We start from the raw sequence: 12,114 nt of genomic DNA on the forward strand, positions 1-12,114 counted from the left end.
GATGAGGATAAATTATGCTGGTTCCCCTGTGCAAGTGCATTATTTTTTGGGTTACTGTACTGTTTGCATTTTTAGATGCTTTGTACTTGCCCGACGCCCTTAAAACATTGTGGCCTATCGAACTTTCCTATGACGAGGGGATAAAGTTTCTCACTTCCATGTGCATTGCAACACACTACAATGACCCCCACCCCTGTATGATTCCCCGGATGGCAATTTCTACGTTAAAACCATAAGACCATTAGGGCTCACATTAAAAGAAAGCAATGCAGTTTCATCGGCAATGACAATATTGATCGGTACCTACGAATTATGCCTTTGCTGGCGAGATGTAGTGTTTACAGTGCACTATGTCTATATCAAATTTGTTACTTTCATTGACCTGTCTCAGTCTCATCCTTGGCTTTGACAATATGAAAGTGACAGAGGTATGAGTGATTCTAGTAATACCATTCCTTATGCAGCCAGTCCCTGTTATGAATGGTGTGAAAATAACGCTCATAGGGTCGGTTGGTGCATGCATTTCAGTGGGCTTGGCAGACTGATATGTAATAGCAACTGCTGGCTCGGTGAGGAAAGCAACGAGAAACTACCTCACTCCTCATTTCCCTAGTACGCCTCTTCAATGACGCCTAGGCTATTTATGACAGCTGTTGGCGGAGCTGCAGAGGATCAAACCAGCCTTTGGGCTGAATATCCAACATACACATACATACCTACGAACTGATTAAATGAGCCAGGCTTTATCGTCATCTGCCGGCATCGCCAGTGTCCGCAAATTCTGTTTTTCCACACACTGCCTGTTGCGTGATATTACGGCGCTCCTTAAAAGGTTGAATACAAAAGAATTCCAATTTCATTCAACTTAGCAATTATGAAGCGCACTATAGACATACCAAAGTGAGTGTAAGTGCGGAAACCTACCCCTCCACGTTCCGGAACACGCATTCTATCATGATGCGGATAAATTTTGAGTTGAAATTACCCTGTAACATACTTTTGTTTTAAAATGTAAAGGCAGTTTTGAATTAAAAGTCTGTATGTCAGTAATGGGGCTGACATTGTACTTCGAATTACAAATTATCCGTATTTCGAATTAAACAATTTGAATAACATGCAAAACTGTATCTCATGTTTCCAGGAATGAGAGCTTCTTCGAATTAGGCAAGATTTTGAATTAACCGATTTCGAATTATCGAGGTTCTACTGCAATTTCATTCCTAATATGGGAAAATCTGACCTTGAACATGCAGGTCTTTTGAAGACAACTTAGGTTGTGAAAAGTCTGTGCTCATCCCTCATAAAAAAATGTCAATATTCCACCCTCAGGTTACCATATCTATACTGACTGTTATTACACCTCATCAGAGCTAGCTAACGAACTACTAGGAATGAGTATGGTCACAACTGGTACTGTTTTTCCCTCCTGAAGAGGCATGCCAGTAAAGAAAATGAAAAGGGTGGATAGAATCAGCTGCCAGAAAAATGCGTGGAAAAATAAGCGTGTAGTGACCATGCTGAGTACCTGTCACAAGGGTGACAAAATTGCAGTCACAGAAAAAAGAAAGAACTACATCTCATTTACAGAACTTTAATATATAGCTTTTAACTGTTCGCAGGCGGAAACATATATATATGGTCGACTTTTCTTGCGCTCCGGGCAGAAGTCACCAAGCCCGATGTAGTACTAGACTACACTAAAAGCATGGGTGGGGTTGACAGAATTGACCACTATATTGCAGCATACCAATTCATGAGACGGTCACGTAAGTTGTACAGAAAGATGTTCTTTTGGCTATTTGAAGTATGTATAGTCAATTCATTCTTGCTATACACTATGGTGCAAAACCAAGGTGGTAAAAACTCCATGAGTCATAAGAAGAGGTGTTTGGTGGAGTCCCTAGTAGAGGGAAGGGTAAGTTTCCACAAGTCACTTCCTGCAAGCAGAAAGCAAACTTCAGGTGGTCCCTCCAATGAGAGACTGAACGGAATACCACATTTCATAGACCAAAGCAGTGTCAAGTCCCTCACTTGTGTTGTGTGTAGGACTCGAGGTCAATGCAAGTGCACTACATATTATTGCGAAACTTGCACTTCAAAGCCTTATCTGCATCCAGATAAGTGCTTCAAGGTATACCACACTCAACATGAGTTTTGAGGATCCATCACCTTGACACTCACAAATTCAGGGTATTCCACTACCTATTCAAACATTAGACAATAGTGCACTTAACAGGGTACTGTCACAATTTTTAAGGAAAAAGGCATTTTATAGTGTACAAGAGTATCTAGAATGTGGTATTTCAAAAACTGACCTAATAGAGGTAGCTAAAATAATTTTTCTAATGACACAGGCATTATGGCTAAGATATTGTCTATAGATTATTTTTATTAATACTGACAATAACTAGTGTACCTTTTCTGTACTTGATGGTGGAAGCAATAAAATATCTAAAATATCTGTACAGCGTAGGTTCAACTGCTATGACTATTTTCTGACAGATTTTTTCCCTTTCTGATGGAAAAAGACAAAAAATTAAACCAAAATATCATTGAAAGTAGTTTTTTGTATATTTATTTCATAATAGCGGACTACAGTGTACTTCAAGTTAACCACTGTCACATCATAAAGTGGAGTGTGCCTTGTGCTATTCTTCCGATGAAAAAAAATTTTACGATTTTTATTTTGCCTTCAAACCGCTTCAAACTTGGATTTCCACTCCTAAACAAGGTATGTGGTATATTTAGGTATATTTTCACGGTTTTAGTCAATTTCCCAAAATTTGGCATGCATTTTTTTTTTTCTTTTTCTTTGCCACCTATGGCCATAAATGATCACCGCCTGCGAAGGGTTGATACTGTCAACAATAATTCTACTTTGTTTTTAATCACCAAATCAATACTAGATCTAATTCTCAAATTTAGGAGTCTATGAATTGAGTTGTACTCACTGTCCCACCAGCTATATCGGGCAAACATGGCAGTTTCTCTATTCGTTATCTAGAACATGTTAATGCCAACAAATATGGTAAGTTCTCAGCCACGAGTAGTCACATGTCTGACTATAACCATTCATTTTCCAACAAGATCTTTCCATCCTAAAAGTATAGATGTTGATTCCCATAGGGAATCTGAAATATTTGTCCTGAATGAGTAAATTTATAATACCAATATAAATGGTCCGTTACTGGACATTATAAATTTTCCAGCTAATTCCTGGTTGCTAGCATTTCGCCCTCGTGTGCTAGGTTGGGCTCGTCAGTTGGTGCCTAGCACACCTACCAAGACGCATGGCTAGTGCATACTGTGGAGGCCACTGCATAGGCTATTTGAAGCCACCGGCAGTGCCAATGCACTATGAGAGACCTTGTCTCACTACCAAAAATTGATGCCTGCTTGGACATCAGATGATATAGATGTTGATGGAAAATTTATAATGTCCAGTAACGGACCATTTATATTGGTATTATAAATTTACTCATTCAGGACAAATATTTCAGATTCCCTATGGGAATCAACATCTATATCATCTGATGTCCAAGCAGGCATCAATTTTTGGTAGTGAGACAAGGTCTCTCATAGTGTATTGGCACTGCCGGTGGCTTCAAGTAGCCTACGCAGTGGCCTCCACAGTATGCACTAGCCATGCATCTTGGTAGGTGTGCTAGGTACCAACTGACGAGCCCAACCTAGCAAACGAGGGCGAAACGCTGGCAACCAAGAATGAGTTAGCTGGAAAATTTATAATGTCCAGTAACAGACCATTTATATTGGTATCCTAAAAGTAATTAATAAAGGCACCCTTCTCAATATATGTAAAAATATTTTTATTAACATCCATCAAAGAATTAACCCCAATTTTAACCAATATGAAATCTCTGAAACTTATAACATTCATTCTCTTTGAAGAAATCATTAAAATGTTTCTTTAGAAAACGAACAATTCTAATGCTTCTAATTCTTTCGTTCCCCTCCACTCAACTCCCCCTCCCACCACTCCCCTCACCACTGCTCTGAAACGTGCTATTCCTAGCCTACAATCAACAGTAAACAACAGTCCCACACAGAGCCACACACGTGCCGGCCGGACAAGAGAGTGATATAAACAGTGCGGAGAAACACTTTATTTACAACGAATATTGAATTTTCATGACCACATTGTAATAGAAACGGTTTTGATTACAATGCAGTCGTGAAAATTCAATATTCATTGACTTAGCCCACAACAGGCGACTTAAACACACTCTACACAGTGTGATGGCAGTAGTGCTTAGATCCTTTCCAACAGAACAAAGATGACTTAGGCCACCATAGCTCGATTGGTAGAGCAACCGACGCGAAATCGGGAGGTTGTGGGTTCGGATCCGACTGGTGTCCGGTTGGTCATTTTTGTTCTGTACTTAACATCTCTTCAACACATACTAAATGTATGTAACACTACCTAATAGGTTGAAAGTTGGTTTCGACTTTATTTACCTTCGACGTTTGCACAAGTCTCTTAATTTTTTCTTATTTTTTCTTTTTAGATCTTTCATACACCAATAATATATGGATTGCACGAATTGTCCAGCTACATAATCCAACATATTGAGTAATTCCACCTAAAAAACAAGCCCTGTTTAACGAGACATATACGTATTCAAGCTCCCAACTTGAGATGACATCGACCTAATTTCAAGATGTAATTCCGATTTTAGATCGCTGTGGTCATCATATTGATTTTATTTTGAGTATCAAAACTGAATGGGAATTTCAACATTTAGTAATTGGTCTTCTAACAACATGAACTATTTTAAAACTGTGTTTACACGTGACAGATTGAGTCATCTTGACACTCTAACATTTGAAGGATATGTCATTGTTTCTTAGTGTTAAGAATATCATGTGTTTATGATAATATTCTAAGCTGAAGATGTTTCATGAGAGATTAAACATGTCCTTTTTTTAAATAAAGTAAAAAAAGGAATAATATTTTACTGTATTTTACTGTACTGTATTTTACTCATTCATTAAGACCTCCTACCTTGTTTAGTTCCTCATATCACGTCATTTGTTACATCTCATTAATTCCTCTGAAGAGGTTGATGTCAGGAAGGGCATACAGTCATAAAAACTCGCTATGGAGATTTGTCTCACTTCACACTTGACAAAAAGGGATAAGGGATAAGGGATAAGGGTATGCAATACTGATACAAAAGAACTTAATGGCCAGTCACTTGTCCCTGTCAGCTGAGCAGTAGGCAGACCACACAGTAAACCTGAGTAAACCTGATCACTGCTTTCATTTGAATTATTGTCTTGCACCGCCAACTTCCCTGCTACCAGCACATTGTCAATCCAAGTGACGTCATCTTTGCTGCCATTTCGACAGCCGCATCAGCCATGCACTGCAATCGAGAGCATACAAGGTCCCGTCTTTCTGAACATAGTTTTGTTCCTGACTATAGAGCCTAAACAGTGTGAATCTATTCCCAAATGGTTTCTGGAGATGGTCTCTGATATTCCCAGTTGGAGTATGTGTAGCTGAAGCTACTTCCGAATAAAGCTGTGCTGTAGAAGGCGTGCCAAACCACCAGCTGATAACTAGCGTGTGTTACGAGTTGTACTTCCGAATGTAATACATAGTGACTGGAAGCATTCTTTGGGTAACTTCGGCTGTTGAAAGCCAGACCTTTTTTTTTTTAGGTATATTTCATGCTTGTTCTCTACATTTATCACATCAGGATTTATTTAAACAGCTGTACATGAGATAAGAGAGGCTGCATTATTTAGGTTAGGTATGCTATCACCGGGCGAGTTGGCCGTGCGTGTAGAGGCGCGCGGCTGTGAGCTTGCATCCGGGAGATAGTAGGTTCGAATCCCACTATCGGCAGCCCTGAAAATGGTTTTCCGTGGTTTCCCATTTTCACACCAGGCAAATGCTGGGGCTGTACCTTAATTAAGGCCACGGCCGCTTCCTTCCAACTCCTAGGCCTTTCCTATCCCATCGTCGCCATAAGACCTATCTGTGTCGGTGCGACGTAAAGCCCCTAGCAAAAAAAAAAAAGGTATGCTATCGCCCGGATAGTGCCAAAAGTTCCACGACGGAAAGAATAAAAATAAATAACAGAAAAGTTTGCCGCATTTATGGATATCTACAGGTGTAATGTGTTTTATTATAATAATGTTTAATTTCATACGTTTGTTGTCTCCCTTTATTTCCTTTAATAATGCATACCCTAGTATACCAAAAAGCAATATAAATTGAAAAAGGTCCACCTTTTCAATACAAAATAATTATGTTGTTCAATTTGAATTACAACATTTTAATTTGGTTACTCGGTACCGGTTTCGACATTGTTAGACAACATCATCAGCCGATCTTACTTTAGGGCAAATATACAAGAAATATTCACAATATAAAACCCTTTACACTTACTAGATCACTAATTAGATAAAATACAAGAAATGATTGTGCTTGAAGGCAAAGGCACTCTATTTATAACAAGATGAAATCTTGATAGCCAATGTAAAACAGTGATTTTTGATTAAGTCTGTGCCATGTTTTAAAATTGAGGTCATGTGTGACGTTGCAAGTCACAATATCAAATTGACCTTTTGTATAAAGGTTTTAGTTAAAAGCTTGAATAGACGTTTTTTAAAAATAGATTGCCAGAATTTAATGCCATAGTTTTATCTTTCCGTTCTTCTGAGCCCTCAGAAAATCAATTTGTGTGTGTTAAAAGGCAGCTACAACATTACACGGATTGTATTTGGGATTTGTTGTCACTTAATTTGCAAGAAAACGAGCGGCAGGAGTGTGAGTCTTTATTAACATCATTCTCCAAGTTGGTTGACAAAATTATAAGCTTGCATGAAGGGCATGAATTGCCTAATTCAACTTCTGATGTTCAAGTGCTTACCTGTTCAGAATCTGGTGAAAGTGATTGTAACTACATACGGGTTGAATCCCCAGTTGTTTCTCGAACAAGTGAAAGTGTTACTACAATTACTATATCTACTGCTTCTCAAGCTTGTACCGTGGTCACTAGTGCTAATGTTATTTGGGAATCTAATGTGGGTAATGTTCCCCAGACTACTACTTCTTCTGCTCTCTTTTCAAGTGCTTTGGTGCCTGTAAATTATTCATGTAATGTGTCTTCTGTGCATGTTGGAATGCCAGCTAATATTTCTATGGCACCTTGTAACTCTACCGTGTCTCAGTGTCAGCCTACTTTGGCTGCACAACCTGTTTCTCAGGCGATAGCACAAAACAATTTTCCTATGCAAGTGCCATCTGTACAAAGTGTTCCTTTAGGTTGTATAACCCCTAAATAAGTGTTTAATGCTCCAATGGTTTCTCAAATTTGTGAAAAAGTTTTGCAGATGAGGATATCTGTGCCTGTTACATTACAGTCTAATGCTATTCCTAACCTCACTTTCAGTACACCATCCTTATCTCAAGGGCGCTCGAATCAGGGTTATTATGCTGCTGTAATTCCTTCTCAGGTCCACTCTAGTCCTTCCCACGTATCTCCTATACCTGCCTTCTCCCAGATTTTCTCCAATTATTTACCTCATCCATTGACAACTATATTTAAGGGAGTGTCAAAGTTTATTGCTAATTCTATTGGCAAGGTTATATTTTTCCTTCAATTTTTAATCAAATTCAAGGATGAAGTAGTTCAGCATGGCTTAACTCACGCCCCGAAAACCGATGTTACTTGCTGGAAGTGTTTTAGATGAGAATACTAGGTTTCGGCGCATCTGTTAAGTTTTTTGTTTTTAATCTTCCCCTTTCTTTTCTGTATTAATATCTTTTCATGTCCCTTTCTTTAATTTCATTTAGTCATAAGGGATTAGTCATTGACACTCATGTAATGTTACGTCCACTTTCCTTTCTTAAAAGCGTTTGAAACTGCCATCACAAATTTACCTTCATTTGTAAACGAGTTTGTTAATTTTGTTATTCTTGTTTGTTTTGATTTTGTTCATCCCTTTTAACCGCATTATGGCAAAGTCATCTGCAAATGCTAGGCAATTTATTGCAACACCTTTGTTCTTCTTCCCCAGCATGAGTGGCAATATTTTGGATTCTTTCAGTTTTTCATTCCAAATTCTTACAATTTTCTCCATGACACAATTGAAAAGGAGTGGAGATAGACCATCGCCCTGCTTAACACCTGTATTTATTTTTCACCCATAAATTTTACTTTTGAGATAGTGTCTGTAAGTGTTTCACGAATTAGGTTTGCCAATTTAGTTTTAACTCCAAATTCCAGGATTACTTTATCTAGGGTTTCCCTTTCAACAGAGTCAAAAGCTTTTTTAAAGTCAATAAATGTTACAACTATGTCTTTGGAGTTTATTAATCTGTGTCGAATTATAGATTTCAGGTAGAAAATCTGTTCAGAGCAAGATCTTCCCTCTCTAAATCCACCTTGATATTCACCCAATTGACTGTCCAGTGTCGATTTTACTCTGTTTAGTAGTATTGTTGAAAATATCTTGTAAGCAACAGGCAAGAGAGATATACCTCTGTAGTTGTTGACATCTTGCTTGTTACCCTTTTTGTGTAATGGGTGTATTAGAGCCACTTTCCAATCCTCTGGGATCTTTTCTGTTTTCCAAATTACTTCAAAGATTATTTGTAGATCTTCTATAATTTTTGGTTCAGCCCATTTTAAAAGTTCAGCTGTTATGGAGTCTTCCCCACTAGCTCTGTTATTTTTAATATTTTTGAATGCTTCCTTAATTTCTTCCACTGTTGGAGGTGAATCAGCTTCTAGATTTTCGTGAATTTCTGAAAATTCTAATTTATGATTTGGCTCAGGGCAGTTCAGCAGGTGTTCGAAGCGTTTTGCCAGAATCTCACAATTCTTGGCATTATTAAGGCCAATATTACCATTTTCATCTCTGAAGCAAATACTCCGGGATCGATAACCTTTCAGGTTATTCTTAAAGGTCTTATAGAAATTTCGGGAGTTATTTCTTACAAAATTATTCTCAATTTCTACTAGCTGCGATTTTTCAAAAGATCTTTTAACCTGCCTTATTATTCTTGTTGTTTCTTTTCTTTGTTGTTTAAATAGCTCATAGTGTTCATTCTTTCCGAAACATTTCCACTTTTTCGTTCTTTCCATAAGTGCTTCCTCACATACATTATTCCACCATTCTTTCTTTTTAGTTTTAACTGATCCAAATACTTTCTTCGCTGCACTATTAATCTGCTTAGATAATTCTGGCCATTTGCCATGCTGAGTTATTTTAATTTCTTCCTAAAAGTTTTCTATAGTTGCTTGTGTAATGTTGAGCCTATCTAAATTGTATTTCATTAATTTTCTCGACCTTCTTTGATTCCTGCGAGGTAGAAGCTTTAGCTTAATTTTAGAGAGGTAGTGATCGGAGTCAAACTCCCCACTTCTTATTACTTTAACATTCATAATTTCCTTAATACAGTTTTGAGAAACAGCTACATGGTCCAATTGAAACTCACCTAACATCAGGTTTGGGGACACCCATGTTTTAGACTTTCTTGGAAGTTTCTTAAACAACTATTATTATTATATATATTTTTTTTAATGTAACCTGTAATGAGGTTATAACCAATATGACCATATACAGTAAATGAATATCAATGAAAATGAAAACCTACAACCTGCTTTCCAGTCATTGACCGGGTCAGGGTTGTAATGAATGAAGCAGCTGTTAGTAAGATGGGGTCGCCACACCCAAAGTGATTTACGAGGGCAGATCAGAAAATAAGTTGCACTTCCCAGTTATGGCCATTTATTACACCACCTATACAACAGTAACACGACTATAATGATATACACTGTAACGTCACTTTTCCACATAGTTTCCAAGGGACTCCAAACATTTCTACAAACGCACAATCAACCTGTTGATGCCGGATGCATAGAAATTTCCTCCAGCGTTCTGCAACCACTCGGAGACAGCGGCCTTCACCTCCTCATCGGTCTGAAAACGTCGACCACCGAGCTCCGTTTTGAGCTTACCGAACAGATAAAAGTCACATGGCGCTAGGTCGGGAATGTAGGGTGGATGTTGCCAGACCTCCCACTTGAAACGCTGCAGCAGTTCTCTCGTTTGGCAGGCCTTGTGAGGTGTTGCGTTATCGTGCAACAAAATCACACCGGCACTCAATTTCCCCCAGCGCTTCTCTTTAATCGCTTTACGCAACCGGTGCAACGTTTGACAATACGACGCCGCGTTGATCATCATTCCTTTCGGCATGAATTCCATGTGCAGCAAACCCTCCATGTCAAAGAACACTGTTGCCATAACCTTACCGGCTGAAGGTTGAACCTTGGCCTTCTTTCGTTGTGGTGATGAGGGGTGCACCCATTCTATTGATGTTCGCTTAGTTTTGGGGGTGAAGTGGTGGACCCACGTTTCGTCGCCTGAGACAATTCACCGCAGAAACCTGTTGCTGTCTGCAGCATAGCGTTGCAAAAATGCCAGGGAGGATTGGAAACCTTGTCCCTTGTGCTCATCGGTGAGAAGACGTGGGACCCATCTTTGACACATCTTAAGATATCCAAGGTCCTCGTGAAAAAATGGCGAACATACTGCCATAAGACATGTTCAGCTACGTCGAGATTTCTCTCAGTTTAATGTGCCGGTTTTGTCTAATGATCGCATTCACACTGTTGACCTTTGCACGGGTCCTGGACGTTGCGGGCCTGCCTTCGCGATTGTTGTCCGTGATATCCGTGCGTCCGGCTTCAAATTGCTGACACCACTTTACGATAGCTTGGCGGGAAATGGCCCGCACCCCATACACAGCACTAATTTCACGATGAATGTCCATGCAATTCTTCCTTTTGGCCCATAGGAATCGGATTGTTGCATGTACCTCATATTTGGAGTGAACGTCCAGTTGATGTGCCATTGCATTTGGCCGCTATTCCCACAAAACTAGACGAGACACCACAGCGACCTGCCTAACAGACATGTGGGCAGTGTCTGTCCCTTTCTTCGCTGTGCCCACATTTGCGAAACACAGTGTGCTGCTGCGGCGCGTCAGTGCAACTAACCTTTTGATCCACCTACATATTAATGAATGATAGATGCCATGAAATGAGAAGGGAGAGTGTTGCTAGAATGAAAGATGACAGGGGAAATCAGAGTACCCGGAGAAAAACCTGTCCCGCCTCCGCTTTGTCCAGCACATGGAGTGACCAGGATTTGAACCACGGTATCCAGCGGTGAGAGGCCGACGCACCGTCGTCTGAGCCACGGAAGCTCCTAAACCAATATCAATATAAGCGTATAAATTATCTTGTCTGTTTGTTGCATTAATACAAATTGAGTGTTGCGTAAGTCTGTACTTGATATTATTAAAATAATCTGTGCATGTTAAAGTTTAATAAAACTAATATAAACAAACTGCGGTGTTGTATGTCATTGATGACACTGCCTTGGTTGTTGTCCATACAAAGTAAAATTGAATTTGTTGACTTCACAATGTTTGAATAGAATGTGTGACACTTGATAACTAATATTACATTACTGATTTTATGCAATGGGTTATTATAATAAGTCAAATGGTTATTTGTTTTAGAGGGAACATCCTCTCAGTGCTATTTTCTTAGGTTCTTGATGGAACATGTTGAAAACACAGCAGTGTCTGTATGTGTATTTGGGCAGTGTGTGTTGGGAATCTGTAAATACAGAAAAGACTAAGTGAAAATGAGTGAAGAAAACTGAGGGTGTGAAATGGATATTAAACTTGCTACTCCTCCGAGAAGGTGGAGATATCTGTTCCGAGCTTTTGCTCCAAGAAGGGAGTTCCGGCCGAAGTAATGGGATAATATGTTTTTATTTTCTTTAACATGTCTTAACTTAAACCTTTTCAGTTGCAGAAATTCGGCGGGGCGATCTCGCATCTCCTATGATTTAATTTAACTGAAAAAGCACTTCACAGCGCTATGCTACACAGTTTATTTGGGAGCAGGCAACCTTACTATGTAAATCGTAACAAAGTAATGCCATAGTGTTTTTTGTTGACAGTCTTGGTAGAATGGGACTAGCTCACTGCAATAGGGAATCTTCAATTCCAAAGTCGTTACCAATATGAAACTAAAGAGTTATGTTTAATAAATGATATTT

At 39.0% G+C, this 12,114-nt stretch overlaps 1 protein-coding gene across 1 annotated transcript in view; it reads right to left on the bottom strand.

Moving 5' to 3' along the window:
- Positions 1-12,114, bottom strand: part of htt (huntingtin) — a 900,697-nt gene that overhangs the window by 14,955 nt on the left and 873,628 nt on the right. The window lies entirely within an intron of this gene.

The sequence above is a fragment of the Anabrus simplex genome, chromosome 3 (genome assembly GCF_040414725.1).
Source record: "Anabrus simplex isolate iqAnaSimp1 chromosome 3, ASM4041472v1, whole genome shotgun sequence".
NCBI lineage: Eukaryota > Metazoa > Arthropoda > Insecta > Orthoptera > Tettigoniidae > Anabrus > Anabrus simplex.